The sequence below is a fragment of the Lycium barbarum genome, chromosome 4 (assembly GCF_019175385.1).
Source record: "Lycium barbarum isolate Lr01 chromosome 4, ASM1917538v2, whole genome shotgun sequence".
NCBI lineage: Eukaryota > Viridiplantae > Streptophyta > Magnoliopsida > Solanales > Solanaceae > Lycium > Lycium barbarum.
The window spans coordinates 39,347,916-39,367,738 of NC_083340.1; positions in this window are offsets into that span (position 1 = coordinate 39,347,916).

Here is a 19,823-nt window from a genome sequence, read left to right on the forward strand (position 1 = left end):
AAGTTAGTAAGCCATCCACAACCCGATAAAACATTTTAATAAAGGAATTAAAGCGGAAAAGAAATCATTCAAGTATGAATAATCGTTAATAAAATAAAATATGGAAACAAAGATATATCCATCCCCGAATCTGGTGTTACAAGTACAAGAACGACTAAATGAAGTACAAGTCTAGGCATACATCAGGTAAATACATAAGTTGTCCAAAATAAAAGACAACATTAGGTAACCGAAGAAAATCCGGTGCAATCATAACTTGATTTAGGAGAGAAGAAATCACAATCTAACTCAATACCTGCAGCCTTCGCTGGAAGAAACATAAATGTATACACAAAGTCTCAAAACAATCTTTAAGTAAATAATGCAATCCAACACATATTCTTGAAGTAAATAATGCAATCCAACACACATTCTTTAAGTAAATAATGCAATCTAACACACATTCTTTAAGTAAATAATGCAATCTAACACACATGCCGCTTCCGACATGTTAACAAAATGGTCCCTTCGGACAGCCGCTTGCGGCTAGTATCACAATAGTCCCTTCGGACGGCCGCTTCCGGCATAATAATGATGGCCCCTTCGAGCAGCCGCTTCCGGCTTAATAATGATGGCCCCTTCGGGCAGCCGCTTCCGGCTTAATAATGATGGCCCCTTCGGGCAGCCACTTCCGGCTTAATAATAATGATGGCCCCTTCGGGCAGCCGCTTCCAGCTTAATAATAATGATGGCCCCTTCGGGCAGCCGCTTCCGGCTTAATAATAATGATGGCCCCTTCGGGCAGCCGCTTCCGGCTCAATAATGATGATGGCCCCTTCGGGCAGCCGCTTCCAGCTCAATAATGATGATGGCCCCTTCAGGCAGCCGCTTCCAGCTCAATAATGATGATGGCCCCTTCGGGCAGCCGCTTCCGGCTCAATAATAATGATGCTATGGAATGTAAACGTAAGTCGTAAATGAAATGAAATAGTAAAACCTCGCACCCCCCTTCGGAGTGGTTTTGAAAATCTAAATAGTAAAATCTCGCACCGCCTTCGGAGTGGTTTTGAAAGTCTAACTTTATGTTTCCTTTAGTATAAAACTAATTTCCTTAAAATCATTAGTAAAACCATATACACAACTCAACTGGCACCTTATGGGTGTTCCCTTCGGAACGGAATAGGAGTACAATATCAATAAACCATTACAAGAAACATTTAGACCTTACTCGTCTAAGAATGGAATCATATGGAGTACATATAGATTGAATAGCACAAGAATCATGAATCACATTCGGAACCTATGAATAGAGTTACCCCAAAGTTCATATCATTCATCACTTATATCTAGGACATGCCAAAAGAAAGAAGGGATAGCCTTACATACCTGGTCTTAACCCACTGGCTCAAGAGTTTAATTGTATCCACCTCACGACCACTCCCTTAAGCCTATCCATAGGCAAGGTAGCACAACAACACAACCAGCAACTCAATCAACAACCTAACGAGTGACAAGGTCGATCTAGAATTACTAAACAGATAAGTTCAACATCCATATTTTTTCAAAACTCAATTCCTTTTTGGTGATCTAAATCATCGTATGCACTGATGGCTCACCTCGAATCGTCCAGATAACCATCACAACAACCAGCAGTATCTCGAAATCTGCTTGTACCGGGAATAGAATATGCACACGAAAAGAGTGCAGCAAGAGTAGCGTGAGTAAGGGGAACAATGTGTACTCAGCAACATCAGGGGAACAACGTGTACTTAGCAACATCGTCGACCGACCTTAACGAAAATGGAGACTTGGGCTGGCCTACGATTACTACTTCCACACTTAACCGCCATTAGTACACAATAATATCAAGCCGTAATAATCTCAGTTTAAGCCTATGTGAAGCTCCGAATCCATAAGCACATTAGGTAACCAAATAAGCATCTAAGTCCATAATTCGTTAGTCATCCCAAGCCAAAAAGGCAATCAAAACCACAATCAAGGCATAATAGACCATAAACTTACTCAAACCATAATAACAACAACGAGATAGAATGAATGATATAATATAAAGTGCAAATGCATGTAATGTCATGCAATGCAAGGCCTTTCCATCACCCGGTATACACACGTTCGAATATGAACAAATCGTGACCCATGTGGGACTCGCGAGGTCCATATACCACCGCTCTGAAAAATCATCGGATCACGGACAGCTCCGGTAGCACCCTCGGATCACGGCTTTCCACATAGCATATCTTAACCCCTTAGGCCCATATACCTGTCAACTAGCCCATTGGCCCATAATCATCATCACTTCATCCGGAATCATTTCCCTTCGGACCTTTCATTAGTGTCATCAATGCATATGAGATGCCATAATAAATATGATTACGATATACTCAACAACAAGAAACCAATGCATGCAGTAAAGGACCTTACTTTTAGTCATGATAAATATGCAGGAGATATATAATAAGCATCGATATCTCATGCATCACAATAAGAAGTCGGAATGCACACAAGATCCCCTTTTTCAAGTTCTCATAATCACAAGGTCCCACCTTTAGCCTCTTACACACAATAAGGTTCCGTCTCAAAATAACTTCATCACTCCATCCGGAATCCCCTCGGACCCACATATGTATCCTAAAATATATGTCATGTATGAGGTACAAAATAAGGCATGATTACAACATGCGCAATGACAAGAAGCCAATAGATACAGCAAAAGATCTCATCTTAATTCATTATAAGCTGTAAAGGGCCTATGATTAGCCAATTACGCAATAAGGTCATCGTCTTAGCTTTTTTTCCACTTTTCGTCGAGCATTTAGGAGTAATGAGTACCACACATATCAAACAAGACAGACACACAATCAAAGAGATAGAAAATACGGGCTTCATACTCCACTCATAGATCCATAGGATCATACTATCGATCAGCTAGTGCCCAAAACATGGCATTCAGACCAACTATACAATTTAAATTGCACAAGTTCCCATAAAATGCCACCGGTACCCGATACAAATTCTCGTCACCTCACGAGAAGTGGCACCCCCTTATTATCCCTCATTACACACTCTTATCTAGTCCAATTTATCAACCACAACGCTAAAGTTAGATTTTACAGTCTCAACATCCCTAGTAAGAAGTCCAGCCAAATCACAGCAGAGCCTTGCCCTTCGATAGAGCTTCCGAACGATCCAATATGCTCAAATATAGATTAAGCATAAGAATACGAGACAAATGACGCCCATATTACCTTATAGAAGATTTGGGTCCAAAAAGTCAACCCATAGACCCCGTTCCAAACCCCAGAGGTCAATTTCATAATTTAATTGGAAAACGGTTTCAAAATGGTCTAATTAGAATTCTAGGGAGTAACACGAATCCATTGATACGCATAATAGCATTCTTCAATCCAAACCCAAAGTAAGCCCTAAAATTAGGATTCCGAACCCAAAAGGGCAAAACAGTAAATTGAACCTAGAATCATGTTCCTCATACTTAATATAACTCATAAACCAAAACCCATCCATTAATATCCACTAATTCATGCTCAATTGAAAGAATTTCCATAATTCATGATTATATCCTCTTAAGTTGGAGTTCCAAAACCCATAATTCCCCTTCCTAAATCATGATTTCTAGCATGAATTTCCATAATATTAGGGGATATAATCATAAAGGAGTGATTAGAAGCTTACCCACTTGAAGAACCTGGAAGAATCTCTCAAAAACCACCCTTGGCTGAGCTCCGAAACTCCAAATATGAGAGTGAGAGATCTAATAACGAAATAGGGAAGAAATATCTAAACCTGTTCAGCGAATGGCATGCCTGCTCAACTTTCCTCGCACCCGCGAGTGTGTGATTGTGAACCACTCCACGCAGGGGCAAAGTCACTTAAATATCTCAGAGATGCGCGCCCGCGAACCAATCCATGCAGGGGCGACTCTGCTTCTGCGAACGTGCCCTCGTAACGGCGAGACCCAACAATAATTCCTAAATCTTGCGCCTACGGGCCTTCTTCCACAAGAGCGACACCGTAGGGGCGGACAAGGGCTCGCAGGGGCGAGTACACCAAAACCAGCAAAATCTGGTTTTTAACTCACACACCCCGAAATCTCGATACTCTCCCGGAACCTCCCTAATACAAACCAAATATGTAGACACATGTAAAAATACGCTACGAACTCACTCGCGCACTCAAAATTCCCAAAAGAGGGCTCGTTGACCAAGCTAACCCACGGCCAAAAACTAACATTCTAACCAAAAGACCAAAATGGCCCCAAGACCCTCGAGAGTTGAACCAGGTACTCAACCAGCCTATATTCGACGTTTCAGAGCTAATGGAATAGATGAAATTCCCAAAATGACACCATTACCCCCGATGATGCCTAAAGTTAACCAAACGCTTAAGGATTCTTTTAATTTAGCAAATTTTCCAACTTAAGACATCAACTACCTTGGGAATTGGGCCAACCACTCCCACCACATAGCAAACCAAAACAAGAATAGGGGCAACTTCATGAGGGCAAAATAGGCAAAAACAAGAAAATAACCAAAATGACCTAACGGATCGTTACATCATCCACCACTTAAACACATGTTCGTCCTCGAACACGAAAGAAAAGGGAACATACTAGAATTACCGAAAAGGTTAGGGATATCCAATCCACAAGTTTGAAAACCCAAAATGGCAACCGGCCCTTCCTCAAAAGTTCAATTCTGATCAAGCAACACCGAAACCCACTGAAACATACGAGAAGCATTCAAATGGTACTTTTAACATAGGCAAATATGAAACACAGGGTGCATACCCGACAACCTGGAGGCAAAGTAACTCGTGGGCTACCTCACCACTACGCTGACGAATCTCAAAAAGACCGATGCACTTAGGACTAAACTTTCCCTTTTTTCCAAACCTCATCACCCCTTTCAAGAGTGAACCCTTCAACAAAACCAGCTCAATATCCAAAAACTCCAAGTCACGAAGTTTCTGATATGCATAACTTTTTTGCCTACTCTGTGCTGTGAGAACTCTTCCTTGAAATGTCTTACTCTATCCAAAGAAAATCTCGTAACAAGTCTGTACCATAAGGTCTAACCTCAAATGCATCTAGCAAACCAAGCGTAGATTGACATCATCTACCTTATAGAGTCTCAGATGATGATAGTCATTGTAAGCAAACCCCGATAAAGGCAAAAACTGATCCTAATCACCACCAAAATCAATCACGCATTTCCATAACATATCCTCAAGGGCCCGAATAGCCCACTCGGATGGGTCATCAAACTGAGGATGGAATGTTGTACTAAGCTCCACCTGAGAACGCCACTCCTTGCCAGAAATGAGGAGTAAGTTTGAAGTGATAGAAATGCAAGCCCCAAGCAAATGAACCAACTCTCAAATGTAAATTCTAGCCAATTTCTCTGAATTGCAAGTAGTCTAAATCGGTTTAAGATGATCCAACTTAGTCTAATAGTTCACCACGACCCAGGTGACATCAAAATTTTCCCAACAACCGTGAAAATATTAACACGAAGTTAGTAGCAATTCTCTTGCTCACTTTATCCATCGAACCTTCCTAACATAGCTCGAAGTCTAATCCTTTTACATTTGACAAGTGCCACTCGAGATACCCGACTTGATCGTAACTAAAACTCTGAATGCAATCTGCCAATTCCATAATTATCATCGTAGTAGTCGTAATTCTCTATCTGAAGTGGTAACCCATTGTCAAATTGCACCCGCAAAATACTTCAATCTCACTTATCATCCTCCCCCACCTTCCAAAGCCATTTTAGTACCAGGAACCCCTAGAAATCACGTAGTCGCATACCCCGAGTCCTAGTTATGACTCCATCCGACCAAAAAAAAAGTTGTGCTTGTACTGAGCAAACTCTAAGCATCTCCGTTAATAACTAATCTTATACAAAGTTAATCACGCACATCTCAGTTCCCATAGTCTCGTATCGATGAGCAAAAACCACTGAGTTGACACTCACCATACAGATCCTCTCAATTCTTCAAATATCATACTCTGCAAACTACCTCATTGTTTATCTTGTTGTACCAATTCTGTAAAATCAACTGATCCTTCCAAAGTAAGGCTTATGGCCCCAGCTTCACCCTTCATAACCGCAAATCCCTTAGTGCAATACTTATTACACCTTTTAGCAAATCGAAGAGTACCAATCTCACAATCCATGAGCTTTATCCCGCACGGATACACTCTATTCATTCACATTAGAAATAATCGACCATACTATCTAACCATCAACACTGTCTACTGTTGCATACATAGTCTTTTCTTGAAATTATGACTCCAACTACTAACTGTAAGGATTCCTTCTTGTCGATCAACTCTCGCTCATTCATTCAAAGATGCCATGAAACAGCCTATCTTAGTATTGCACCAGTTGCCTTTTCATCAACGCTCATTCACAAAGTTCCGTTGGCATTTGCTACACACACTAAGTCAAATCATCCATAGAATTCCTCAATCAAACTATCACTTTAAACCCTTTCTAAAAGATCTAATATAAGGACACCACATCCCGATCATAATTCAAATAGTCGCGCTGCTTCAATTTCAAGTCTTATGAACCTTAATCCTCCAAAGCTGATAATAAGATGCCTTTTTCTTAACTCCTCTATTTCTATATCCCACAAAACCACTTTTATCAATAACAACCAAGAATCACCCCTACCCACTCGTGGGGTAGATCAAAATACTATAATTCTTTCAAAATAGCTAAGCCAATCATGGAGGTCGTAGCAAACCACAATCTTGAATGGTTGAGAGTTTCACTTACCTCACTCGAACCTTAAAATGGAAAGAACCTCTAATTCCAACACAACACATATACCATTCCCCAAGAAGCCTTTAAACCAGAAAATACCAACCAACCCTGGTCATTCAACGAAGTTAATCCCCGCTGGTGTAACTCTCAATCACCATCGAAATAGTCCATTACCTGAAGGGTGATCCTTGACTACTACTATATACGAGTTCCTACCAACGTCCTCATAGCTCATAACAATTTTCTTACCAAGATCCCCTTAAAAGACGATAACTTCTACCATCCTGGCCCATGAGTACACCGACCCAAAATAAGTATCCAAAGTCCTTTAGCAAATCCACTACTCTTTGTTCAAACTGATTCATTGATCCTCAATAACCCTCTAAAACATACCCCGCGACTTTAACTGGTTAACATTCACCGTTAATCATAGAATCCTCTGAGTCAAAACCACATTTACACTATCCACAAGAATATCCCAAGTAGTCAAATCTTCACACCCATCCCTCGCTAGATTCATTCCTATTGATCGATCACTGACTCTTACAGAAGCCTACGATATAGTAAAACTTACCGATAAATTCACGTCCCTTAATAAATAACTTCACAGGCAGAGTAGTCTCGTAAAAACTGATAGGCTCATAGCTCACAATGATCCTTTACCATCAAACCAACGAGATATCACGCAAACTCACAAACCCAACCTTTACCAAGGGATTATACCCGATCATTTCCACAATAGTCGATCATCAATAACTACTAATTACCAAATGATCACATCCACCACTTAGGCTCGTCCCACAACTGAGAATGATCCATTCGATTTCCTTTCACACACCTCTATTCCGTCAAGTAACCGAAAGCCCGTTACATGCACCTCAAAACAAATCCTTGTCATGGTGACACGCCACGTCACATTCCGTCGCTCATGCTCGAACCCGAAAATGTGTCCTCACCATTAGTAAGAGATTGAAACAACGGAGCTTAGACCTTACCAAAATCAAATACGCACAATAAGGAATGTAGTAATAGAATTTTCCTAAGTGTCTTATAGCCTCTCAAAGATAAATACAGACGTCTGTATACCGATCCTCAAGACTCTACTAGAAAATGTTCTTGTACTTGTGAGACCGATTAACTTAAAGCTCTGATATCAATTTGTCATGACCCAATATCATAAGTCGGCAAGGCACTAACTCCCACCAAGTTAGTATGCCATCCACAACCCGATAGAATAATATAATAAAGGACTTAAAGCGAAAAACAAATCATTCAAATATTAATAATGATTAATAACATAAAATATGAAAAAAATAAAGACACATCCATCCCCGAATCTGGTGTCACTAGTATAAGAACGACTAAATGAAGCATAAGTCTAGGCATACATCCGAAAAATACATAAGTTGTCCGAAATAACAGACAACATTAAAGGTAACCGAAGAAAATCCGGTGCCATGGAATCACTGATGGCTCACCCCGAATCGTCCAAATAACCATCACAACGACCAGCAGCATCCCGAAATCTACTCATTCCGGGAATAAAATCTGCACACGAAAAGAGTGCAGCAAGTGTAGCGTGAGTACGGGAACAACGTGTACTCAGTATCACTGTCAACTGACCCTAATGAAAACGGAGACTAGGGCTGGCCTACAATTACTACTTCCACACTTAACCGCCATTAGTACACAATAATATATCAAGCTGTAATAATCTCAGTTTAAGTCTAAGTGAAGCTCCGAATCCATAAGCACATTAGGTAACCAAATAAGCATCTAAGTCCACAATCCGTTAGTCATCCCAAGCCAAAAAGGTAATCAAAACCACAATCAAGGCATAATAGACCATAAACTTACTCAAACCATAATAACAACAACGAGATAGAATGAATGATATAATATAAAGTGCAAATGCATGTAATGTCATGCAATGCAAGGCCTTTCACACGGTATACACACGTACGAATATGAACAAATCATGACCCATGTGGGACTCGCGAGGTCCATATACCCCCGCTCCAAAAAATCATCAGATCATGGAACGCTCCGGTAGCACCCTTGGATCACGGTTTTTCACATATCATATCTTAACCCCTTAAGCCCATATACCTGTCAACTAGCCCATTGGCTCATAATCATCATCACTTCATCCGGAATCATTTCCCTTCGGACCTTTCATTAGTGCCATCAATGCATATGAGATGCCATGAAAAATATGATTATGATATACTCAACAACAAGAAACCAATGCATACAGTAAAGGACCTTACTTTTAGTCATGATAAGTATGCAAGAGATATATAATAAGCACGGATATCTCATGCATCACAATAAGAAGTCGGAATGCACACAAGATTCCCTTTTTCAAGTTCTCATAATCACAAGATCCCACCTTTAGGCTCTTATACACAATAAGGTTCTGTCTCAAGATAACTTCATCACTCCGTCCGAAAACATTTCCCCTCGGACCCACATATGTATCCTCAAATATATATAATGCATAAGGTACAAAATAAGGCATGATTATAACATGCACAATGAAAAGAAGCTAATAGATACAGCAAAAGATTTCATCTTTATTCATTATAAGCTATAAAGGGCCTATGTTTAGCCAATTATGCAAAGGTCATTATCTTAGCTTATTTTCCACTTTTCGGTGAGAATTTAGGAGTGATGAGTACCACACATAATAAACAAGATAGACACACAATCAAAGAGACAGAAAATATGGGCTTCATACCCCCACTCACAGATCCATAGGATCATACTATCGACTAGCTAGTGCCTAAAACATGGCATTCAGACCAACTATACAATTTAAATTGCACAAGTTCCTATAAGATGCCACAGGTACCCAATACAAGTGCTCGTCACCACATGAGTATCGGGACCCCCCTTATTATCCCCATTACACCCTCTTACTTAATCCAATTTATCAACCACAAGGGCTGGTAAGGTTTTGCGCGTTGTATTGAATTAAACCACATGCTCCACTGCTTGTGCAGGCCCCCATCAATTCCTTTGAGTTTCGGTGCTTAACTTAGAGTTTACAGTCTCAATATTCCTGGTAGGAAGTCCAGCCAAATCCCAACAGAGCCTTTCCCTTCCATAGAGCTTCCGAACAATCCAATATGCTTAAATATAGATTAAGCCTAAGAATACGTGACAAACGATGCCCATATTACCTTATAGAATATTTGGGTCCAAAAGTCAACCCATAGACCCCGTTCCAAACCCCAAAGGTCAATTTCATAATTTTATTATAAAACGGTTTCAAAATGGTCTAATTAGCATTCTAGAGAGCAATACGAATCCATTGATACCCATATAAGCATTCTTCAATCCAAACCCAAATTAAGCCCTAAAATTAGGATTCTGAACCCAAAAGGGCAAAATAGTAAATTGAACCTAGAATCATGTTCCTCATACTTAATATAACTCATAAACCAAAACCCATCCATTAATATCCACTAATTCATGCTATATTGAAAGAATTTCCATAATTCATGATTATATCCTCTTAAGTTGGGGTTCCAAAACCCATAATTCCCCTTCCTAAATCATGATTTCTAACATGAATTTCCATAATATTAGAGTATATAATTATAAAGGAGTGATTAGAAACTTACCCACTTGAAGAACCTTGAAGAATCTCTCAACCGGGATTAACGCCCCTAGCCCACGTACGAGGGAAAAGGGTGTTTCTTAAGTGCTTGACTTTGTCGTCGTTCTGTATGCCCAAAGGACCTTAATTAGTTTAGCAGGCCATTGCCTTTTGGCATCCTCCAGTTTCTTCTTCAGGTTTTGAGTTATATTGTCTTGTTACTTGACTTCGTCTGACCCTTTGCACTGGGATGATAAGGAGATGAGATGATCCGTTTGACATTCAAATCCTCGAGAACTTGGTGACCTTAGACCCAAAAAATTTAGGGCCATTATTGCAAGCTATTTCTTTCAGGATACCAAAACGACAGATGACATGCTGCCTAATGAAGTCCATCACCTCCTTCTCTCGAATCTTCTTGTAGGCTCCTGCTTTAACCCACTTAGATAAATAATCAGTCATCTAACCAATACAAATTTTACCTGTCCTGGACTGGAAGGCAGAGGTCCAACCATGTCCATCCCCTATTTCATAAATGGCCATTGAGACACAACCGCATGCAACTCTTCCCCGGGATGGTGCAAATATGTGCATGGCATTGGCACTTATCGCATCTCCGGATGAATGCCTTCGTGGCTTCCTCAATTCGGGGCCAATAGTACCCAACCCTTATCAGTTTTCTCATAAATGCATCTGCACCTGAATTATTATCACAGATTCCCTTGTAGACTTCCCTCAAGACGTAATCAGATTCGCTGGGACCTAAGCAGCGTGCTAGTGGGACGTAGTATCACCTCTGATGCAATATTCCATCTATGATGCAATATCGGGCAGCTTTAGCTCTTATGGCTTTGGACGTTTTCAGGTCCTCCGATAGCTTTTCGTGTTGAGATAGTAAAATATCATCATCATATACGTATCATAAAGCATGCATAAAAACTCAAGGACAAGCTATAACTCTATCGGGGTGACGTAAGGTCGATAACCCCCGATTCCATTATGGAGTAGTCATGATCATCATGCCTCACCTTGAAGGAACTAGCTTTATAAGGTGAGTCTAGCAAGAATGAATAACATCAAGGAATCATTAACTTCATAAGAATATCATATCATAATCTTTGGAATCTGCAACTTAGACTCATCATCATCATTGTCATATTCGTAACCTATCTCTTGTCTTTATCTCATGAGAAGCTCTTTATAATCATAGGCTCATAGTTTCCGGAATATAAGAAACTCATAGAAATATAAAGGAAGTCATGTTATAAAAATTATGCCTTGGAAAAGAAGGGACTAGCCTTACATACCTTTACGTCTCACCAACTTTATCAATTAAACGCTTTCCTCCAATGTTCACGATTCTGCATTCAAGAGAATTCGTACTAAGATTAGATAGTCGGAAACATACTTAAGTTTAAGCTAAAGCTAACGAAAATTGGGCAGCATCTCCTTTGTTTCTACAACTTCCTCCATATAATATAACAACTCCCAACATCAACAACATACCCACAATATCATAATCATTAAACTTTGCAAAGCTGGCCATTATTCAATTCTCACAATTCCCTCTCAAAGTCATCCATAACCGTGGTTATCACCCAACGTCGTATTCATTCGCATATAATGCTTCTCCAACATTCTTAATATCATTTATAACAATATTATACTCATAACATCTCAAGAATTATGATTCATGTCAAACTACTATTCAAGAATACCATTATTTCACAATTGAGCTCCAATATTGTACCTTCTTTCATAATCTAAGTCTTTCAACCATTCAATATTCTAAATAACATGAAATGATCATAAAACTCACCTTTGATTCTGTAGGAACGGGTTTTGGATGAAGACACTTCACTTGGAGAAAACCCTAGCTTTCATTCCAAAGAGATTTCTAGCTTCCATCAACCCTAGAGAGCTTCCTTGCACTTGATTCTACCAGTTTTTAGTATTTGATCATTGATTTCCCTTGAATTCATGTAAATGAGGTATGGAGAAAGTTCTAGAGTTTTTGAGAGTGTTGGAGAGACGTGGGAAATGAAAAGAATGAATTTGGGGTCTCCTTATATAAAATTAAAAATCTGCCCGTCGGGAGTTATACAAACCATTATACGGTCCGTATAATTTTATATGGTCCGTATAATATACTGTATAACTCTATCAGTGATGGACATTCACTGTAACGGTTATATAGACCATATATAATATTATACGGACCATATCAATGGTCGTATAATCCACCTCTTCTCCGATCTTGTTCTCGTCGCTTTGTTTGATCTCCAATCCTGATGGAACCTTCTTAGCACTTGTTTAGCACTTCATTAACAACCTAAGGAGCTTTATAACTTTTCCTCAAGACACTATTACATCAACATTAGCTCGGTACTTTGCAAACCCTTTTTCAAAACACGACTCGTGCTTGACATTTTTCAACGAACTTTCTTCTCTTACCTCAAATGTCTTTGGAATCTTAATTAGAACCGTTAAGTACTACTTCTTACTTGTAGAAACCTCATATACTTCTTACCCTACGTTAGTCTATCTACCATACGAGGACATGAAATTTTCCGAGGTGTAACACACTTCCTCCTTTTAAAAATATTCGTCCTCGAATGTTACGTTCTCAGGAATTCTACAAAAATTTCGCTAGAGTTTCCCCTGTAATAAGGCGCTACCATCCTGTCACAACAGCCCACAATAACATTGCCTCATAAGCTACAACACAATAGCAAGAAATTATGGCCACACACGACCAAAAGCACTAAAAAGAAAGCATTACATACCTCATAATATTGATGTCTCATCTTAAACCTCTCCCGGGGGTGGAAACAATTGCAAATATTTGGACCTCATGCTTTCTTCTGTTTCCCAAGTCATTTCTTCTCGGTTATTGTTCCTCCATACGACCTTGACTGAAGCTACTTCTTTGTTTCTAAGTCTTCATACTTGCCTATCTAGTATGGCAATGGGTACCTCCTCATAAGTCAACTTTTTCGTAACTTGAATATCATCTACTGGCACGATTCTAGTTGGATTTCCAACACATTTACGGAGCATTGATACGTGGAAAATAGGGTGGACTGATTCAAGCTCTAGAGATAAGTCCAGTTCATAAGCTACTTAGTCTATCTTGCGGACAATCTTATAAGGTCCAATGTATCGAGGACTTAATTTTTCCTTCTTACCAAATATCATCACGCCTTTCATCGGTGATACCTTCAAGAATACCCAATCATCAACTTGGAATTCTAAGTCTCGCCGACAGTTGTCCGTATAGGATTTCTGGCGACTTTGAGTTGTTAACAATCAATCTCGGATAACCTTGATTTTTTCCACCGCTTGTTGAATCAACTCCGGACCTGTTAGCTGTACCTCTCCTACTTCAAACCACCCAATTGGGGATCTACACTTTCTTCCATATAGAGCTTCATACGGGGCTATCTAAATACTGGAATGATAATTGTTGTTGTATGCAAACTCAATAAGAGGTAAGTGGTCATCCCAACTACCACCGAAATCTAGCACACATGCCCGTAACATATTTTCTAAGGTCTGAATAGTGCGTTCAGCTTGTCCATCAGTTTGTGGATGAAATGTTGTGTAAGCCTTACCTGAGTACCCAAACCTTCTTGAAAGGACTTCTAGAATTTAGCAGTAAATTGTGCTCCTCTGTCTGTGATAATAGATATCAGGACACCATGAAGTCGCACTATCTCCTTAAGATATAACCTTGCATAATCTTCTGCTGAATATGTGGTTCGGACTGGAAGAAAATGAGCTGATTTCGTGAGTCTGTTAACAATCACCCATATGGAGTCATATTTTCGCTGAGAATGAGGCAAACCTACAATGAAATCCATGTTAATCACTTCCCATTTTCAGGCTAGAATTTTTATCGCTTGCAATAATCCTCCTGGCTTTTGATGCTCAATTTTCACTTGTTGGCAATTTGGACATTGAGCTACAAATTCTGCTATGTCTTTCTTCATTTCATCTCACCAATACATTAACTTGAGATCGTGATATATTTTTGTCGCTCCTGGGTGAATGGAATACCGAGAGTAATGAGCTTCTTCTAGAATCTGATGACGTAGTCCTGCAACATTTGAAACGCATAGCCTGTCTCGGTATCTAAGAACTCTATCTGCAAAAATTTCAAATGGCGACATCTCTTTCTCGGGAAGTGTATCTATATAGTAACCCAACTGAGGGTCTTTATATTGGCGCTCTCTCACCTCCATATCTAAGAACGAATTGAAAAGTCGGCGGCTTTGCTTCGGTGTCACGAACTCGGACTAGATGATAAATATAGCCTTTTTCAATCATCTTCCTTGCCTTAAGGTAGGAAATAAATCTACCTCTGGGAGACACTGTATTACCTTTCCATTCAAGTACGGGTTCTCCCGGGAATTGGAATCGGACTATTTTCGTTCTATAATCCACATTAGCATAACAAGAAGCCAACCAATCCATGCCCGTAATCACATCAAAATCTAACATTTTCAGCTCGATTAAATCAACAATAGTTAGATGATTACATACCACCACCACACAATTCTTGTATACTTGGCTAGCTATTACGGGATCACAAACCGGAGTAGAAACTTCAAAAGGTTTAATTCGCTCAGGTTTCACCCCAATGCGGTAAGCAATATAAGACAGCGTAGAACCCGGATCTATCAATGCATAAACATCATGAGAGAATATGGATAGTATACCTGTAACCATATCCGAGAAGGACTCAAGATCCTGACATCCGGTTAGAGCACAAATACGGGCATGGGTGCCACCTGAACTGGATGCTCCCACTCGGAACCTACCATGGCCTGCTGGAATCTAGGGATCCTATCCTACGAGGTGCACAGATGAGGAAGAACTAACTGCTAATCCTGTGGGTTGAACCCCGACTCTACCACTCATCGATGGGCAATTTCGCATCATGTGCCCAACCTGACCACAGGCATAGCAAGCATCTGAACCTCTGTGACACTGACCACAATGTAATCTACCGCACTGGCTACATTGCGACACCGGTGGTCTCCGCTGGCAAGGATCACCTCCAAACAGAGAGCGTGAGACTCTCGAACTCTGACCCGAATGGAGTAAATAGGGCGACCAAATTTTCTTCCCACAAACCGAGGAGGTGCACTCATTGCGGACTGTCCCGAATATCTGGAATACAGTTGCCGCTGACCCCCTCTATACTCACTACTAGCACCAGCCGATCTGGCCCTCTTGCTCTGTCCTCTATCGATATCACGCTCACCTCTCTGCGGCTGTTGCTACTCCTCTAAATTCTGGGCGTGGGCCTGAATACGGAAAATGTCCATCCCCTTTTGCAATGAAGCTGTCAAGCAATCTTTAAACAAATGTGGCCCTAAGCCACTCACAAATCTGTGTACTCTATCTCCCACGTCAGCCACCATAGTCGGAGCATACCTAGCCAATGAATTAAAGTGAAGGCTATACTCCTGGGCACTCATATTCCCTTGCTTTAGATTTAGAAACCTGTCAGCACGGGCCCTTCGAACCTCGAGTGGCAAATAGTGGCGGATGAAAGCGTCTACAAATTCTTGCCAAACTAGGGGGAGGTGTATTTTCCTTTCTCGAAGATATCCAGTTATTATACCAAAGAACCGCCACATCCCGGAGTCTATAAGATGTCAACTCCACAGATTCAGTATCAGAGGCATGGATGATTCTCAACGTTCTCAGCATCTCATTAATAAAACCTTACGGGTCTTCATCCGGCCTTGACCCGAAAAAATCTGGAGTATTTAAACTCCTAAAATCACGGGCTCTAGCACTAGTCGCCCTGTCACCTAGACCCGTACTCTGCCGCTAAGCCTGAGCGGCAACTAGCTGTGTCAATGGCTGAATAGCTTCGGTCATTTGTTGACCCGAAGTACCCGGTGGAGGAACCGGAGGCATATGAGCCGGAGCTGAAGCCCCCTCTTGTTCTTCTAGAATAGGCGGAGGGTGAGAGGTATTGGATGGAGCCTCATTATGAGATTCACCTTCTTTTATATTTGTTGGTGGCTCCCTTTCCATCCGCCTTTCTGTCGCTGCCTTGCCCTTCTGGGCGACGGTGAATTTTCTCTTTACCGGCATCGCTGAAATCATAACGCACAATTAGGGAGGTTAAAGTCTTATAGCGTGGCTCTATGGCACGATCTAATAATAAGAATAACGATCATTTCTCCTAAATGCCCCGCAGCCTCTTGTTTATAAGTGTGGCGCGCTTCACACCCATAAACGAGACTGTGCTAGACACGGCTCGTAGACACACCCTAAGACAGAACTGCTCTGATACCACTTTTGTCACGAACCGACTAGGGGCCATGACGGGTACCCGGAGCTGACTACCGAGCACCACTCATTATGCTAATCATCGTACTCATCCTGGACACATATAATCTCGAAGGCAACACATGCATATATATAAGCCCTTACGACTGCAAAAATGATATACAAATGTACAATGTAGTCATCATGGGACATCTACCACCCACACATACGCAGCTACGAGCCTCTACTAGAGTACTAAGACATAAGGTCGGGACAGAACCCCGTCGTGCCCAAATTTATACACAAAATAATATCTCAAAAATGGCACCTCCAAAAGAGTGGGGTGATCCTGTAAATCTGCTGAGTAGCTCCTAAGAATCTGGGCCACCTCTCTGTCTACCTGTGGGCATAAACACAGCGTCCAAGAAGAAAGGACGTCAGTACAAACATTGTACTGAGTATGTCAGGCATGAACAATAATAACATATCGAAAAGATAAGGAAGCATCAAGTAATGAAACAACCTGTAGCTGAATGTCACTTAAGATGGAATAATGCATGCTAACTTACATCATAAACAACATCATATCAAGTATGTATATATAAGCTGCCCGACCATATAGGTACGGTGTGATCATCATTAGCCCGCGTCCAGGCCTCCCGCGTCCGGGGTAACCATCACATGCAGCCCACTAGTGGTGTCTGCCCTTGCCCTCTAGACATGGTGTATATGTCGCCCGCCTTAGCGGTGTCTGCCCGGCCATATAGGCACGGTGTAATCTCATCATCATATACTTATCATAAAGCATGCATAAAAACTCAAGGACAAGCTATAACTCTATCGGGGTGACGTAAGGTCGAGAACCCCCGATTCCATTATGGAGTAGTCATGATCGTCATGCATCACCTTGAAGGAACTAGCTTTGTAAGATGAGTCTAGCAACAATGAATAACATCAAGGAGTCATTAGCTTAATAAGAATATCATATCATAAGCTTTGGAATCTCCAACTTAGACTCATCATCATCACTGTCATATTCGTAACATATCTCTTGTCTTTATCTCATGAGAAGCTCTTTATAATCATAGGCTCATAGTTTCCGGAATATAAGAAAGTCATAAAAATATAAAAGAAGTCATGTTATAGAAATCATGACTTGGAAAAGAAGGGACTAGCCTTACATACCTTTACGTCTCTCCAACTTTATCAATTAAACGCTTTCCTCCAATGTTCACGATTCTATATTCAAGAGAATTTGTACTAAGATTAGATAGTCGGAAACATACTTAAGCTTAAGCTAAAGCTAACGAAAATTGGGCAGCATCTCCTTTGTTTCTACAACTTCCTCCATATAATATAACAACTCCCAACATCAACAACACACCCACAATATCATAATCAATAAAATTTGCCAAGTTGGCCATTATTCAATTCTCACAATTCCCTCTCAAAGTCATCCATAACCGTGGTTATCACCCAACGTCGTATTCATTCGCATATAATGCTTCTCCAACATTCTTAATATCATTTATAACAATATTATACTCATAACATCTCAAGAATTATGATTCATGTCAAACTATTATTCAAGAATACCATTATTTCACAATTGAGCTCTAATATTGTACCTTCTTTCATAATCTAAGTCTTTCAACCATTCAATATTCTAAATAACATGAAATGATCATAAAACTCACCTTTGATTATGTAGGAACGGGTTTTGGATGAAGACACTTCACTTAGAGAAAACCCTAGCTTCTATTCCAAAGAGAATTCTAGCTTTCCTCAACCCTAGAAAGCTTCCTTGCACTTGATTCTACTAGTTTTTAGTATTTGATCATTCATTTCCCTTGAATTCATGTAAATGAGGTATGGAGAAAGTTCTAGAGGTTTTGAGAGTGTTGGAGAAAAGTGGGAAATGAAAAGAATGAATTTGGGGTCTCCTTATATAAAATTAAAAATTTGCCCATCGGGAGTTATACGGACCATTATACGGTCCGTATAATTTTATACGGTCACCATATAAAATTATACAGACTGTATAAATGGTCGTATAATCCACCTCTTCTCCGATCTTGTTCTCGTCGCTTCGTTTGATCTTCAATCCTTATGGAACCTTCTTAGCACTTGTTTAGCACTTCATTAATAACCTAAGGAGCGTTATAAATTTCCTCAAGACACTATTACATCAACATTAGCTTGGTACTTTGCAAATCCTTTTTCAAAACACAACTCGTGCTTGACATTTTTCAACGAACTTTCTTCTCTTACCTTAAATGTCTTTGGAACCTTAATTAGAACCGTTAAGTACTACTTCTTACTTGTAGAAACCTTATATACGTCTTACCCTGCGTTAGTCTATCTACCATACGACGACATGAAATTTTCCGAGGTGTAACAATACTGGAAGTAAGGCCAAAACTTTCGTGATGTCATCACTAAAGCAAAGGCCAATTTTTTCAAAAGTGGGTACCAAGTTTTTGTCTTGACATGATTCTACTTTCATAATAAACTGGAAACTGCGTACCTTTTTCTTCACGGACTAAAACTGCACTTACCGCTACCTCTGAGACGGCTAAGTATACCAAGAGCTATTTTTCCTCCCTCGGCTTTGACATAAGCAGAGGACTGGATAAGTATCCTTTCAGATTGCAAAGTGCCTGTTGGCATTCCGGCATCCATTCAAAGTCATTTTTCTTTTTTGAGTAGCGAGAAGAACTTATGACAGCTTTCAGATGACCGGGATATAAATCTGCTAAGGATTGCTATTCGACCGGTCAACCACTACACCGCCTTCACGTTATCCAGTGAATCGGGATTCGTCCTCGATTGCTTTGATTTTGTCCGGGTTTACCTCAATTTATCTTTGAGATACTAGGAAACCCAAGAACTTTCCGAAGCCTACTCTGAAAGCTCATTTCTCTGAATTGAGCTTCATGTTAAACTTCCTTAGAATTTTGAACGTTTCTTGTAAATGACTCAGGTGGTCTTATGCACGAAGACTCTTAACAAGCATGTCGTCATATAAACTTCCATTGTTTTCCCAATTTGTTGTTCAAACATCTTATTTATGAGCCTCTGATAAGTGGCTCCGGCATTTTTTAGCCCAAAAGGTATCACATTGTAACAATATGTTCCAA